Here is a 2,384-nt window from a genome sequence, read left to right as displayed (position 1 = left end):
ATTGTCTCTGTTGCCGAACTGTACTTCCCAAGAGCTTAGTACAGTGCTCTGCACACAGTAAGTGCTCAATAAATATGATTGAATGAATGAATGAAGGGAGCAAGCCAGGGTGACGCAGAAGGGAGTGGCAGAGAGGAAAGGAGGGCTTAGTCAAGGAAGTCTTCTTGGAGAACTATGAGGAGGAAGTCTAGCTTTAAAGGGCCTCAGCGGTTTGGAATTCTTTGTGCTTAGAAAACATCCAGTTTGTTCACCACCCTCCTCATTTCAAAACACACTCAGTTGATACTAAGCAGAATCATTTAGCTGTTCCATTTCTGGGATGGGGATGTAACTTACCTTCTGACTTTTTGGCAAACACTAGGCAGCACTAGACACTTCCAAGTCCCCAGAGGCTTGCTCTTTGGGGTGGCATATTTAGCACAACTGAAATCCATTGCTCAATAATAATAATAATAATAATAATAATAATAATAATAATAATGGCATTTGTTAAGCGCTTACTATGTGCAAAGCACTGTTCTAAGCGCTGGGGAGGATGCAAGGTGATCCGGTTGTCCCACTTGGGGCTCACAGTCTTCATCCTCATTTTACAGATGAGGGAACTGAGGCCCAGAGAAGTGAAGTGACTTGCCCAAAGTCACACAGCTGACAATTGGCGGAGCTGGGATTTGAACCCATGACCTCTGACTCCAAAGCCCGGGCTCTTTCCAATGAGCTACACTGCTTCTCTATAATGATGGTTTGCTTAGGACATTACCATCCAAATCCAAAGCAACAAAGTCTGGAGCTAATTCACCTGAACACAACACTCATATTCTTACAAGATAGGGGACTTTTATCTGAATGTCCTTTGTTCCCCCTAGATGTCTATTACTTGTTTAAGTGACAAAAAATGAATGATGTAGGGAATTCCTTCTCCTTCCCCTAACGTCCCTTTTCCCTACCATCCACTATTGTCCTGATTCTCCAGGTACAGTCTTAGGGGGTGATTTTAGGGGGAGTTTCTGCAATAAAATGATTGTGCTGTGCTGATATCCTGCAGGTGAAAAGGACCAGGGGGACAGTTCACTGAGAATGTGATGGATCATTATTGGATTGGTCTATCCCCAGCACTAGAATTCTATGTTTTTGAAATTGGTCTTTAGGAAATGAATTCATCCAGGAGAGGTGGCGTTATATTGATAAGTAAATGAAAGAGCACATCATTGCAAAACTTTAATGAAATGATCAATTTCAAAATAGTTTTAAGCACTGTAGAATTATCTTTATAGAACTGAACAAACTGTTGTTCAAAAGGCAAATATCCCCACTGAAGCTCTTCCCTCCATGGAGATTGATTTGAACCTCATTTAGTTGAATATTTTAACATTTCCTAAAGCCTCCAGTACTGATTTCTCAAAATCAAATTTCACTAGTTTTCACATGGTGAAAAAATTGCAGTTTGGGATATCACATTGCTATTCCCCTTTTAATTATGTCAAGTCATCTAGTTTTCTTTTTCTACTTGATCAGGAGTAGAATTTGCTCTTCTCCCCAAGGATGATTAGTCAAAATTGGAGACCTGGCAAGAGATGAGTCCTTCTCCTCGTGAGTGTCCTGGCTATTTTGGAAACTGGCTATCAGTCGTTTTCCCCTGAAATGTATTAGCAGCTTTGTTCTCAGTCATTCTCCTGCTGCCATTTGAAAGCACCTGGTGAATATGAAAGCTCTTAGCTCCTTCATCTTGCAGGAAGGATGGCCATTTGTCAACTTTTAGACAGAAAGTCTCATTTTCAGCTGGCCTGCCCCCATCCAGTGTGGATATAGTGCCCGATAGTTTTATGTCCAGTATTTACATTTCATTGCCCAGCCATCCCTATGTTGTGACTCCTGGCTTCCATGGCTAAGAAATGGAATGCAGATCAGAGGGACCTGGGAGGGGGGCTCTGGAGCAGGTGGAATGGGGAAGGCCAGGAGTACCCTCAGAGAAGTGCACAAACACAACATCCTTCCACAAAATGATGAAAGTTTCTGCCCTGATAAGCCCCAACCTTGGCCCCCTGACTTCTGCAGCTGTGGTGGAGTAGGGAAGGTGAGGTCTGCAGTGGTGGTGGATCCTCTTGTGTTGAAGCAAAAACTGGGGAAATTTGAGTGGATTTGGAGTGGACTGGGGAGCTGGGAAAGTAGTTGTGGAGGGCACAGAGAGAGAGCCAAGGGAGTTTGGGAAGGTGAGTTCAGGGTGTGGAAAGCAACAGAATGCTAGGGAAGGGCTTCTATCAGGAAGTATGGAGTTGGGGTGGGGCTAATTTTACATAACTTGATTTGGAAAGAGATTGAAGGTACAACTTTGGAGAATCTTAAGGTAGCAGAAGTTGATCCTGTGATATTTTGACCCCTAAGGCCAA

This window comes from Tachyglossus aculeatus, chromosome X4, assembly GCF_015852505.1.
Source record: "Tachyglossus aculeatus isolate mTacAcu1 chromosome X4, mTacAcu1.pri, whole genome shotgun sequence".
Lineage (NCBI taxonomy): Eukaryota > Metazoa > Chordata > Mammalia > Monotremata > Tachyglossidae > Tachyglossus > Tachyglossus aculeatus.
Note: the sequence above shows the minus strand (reverse complement) of the source record.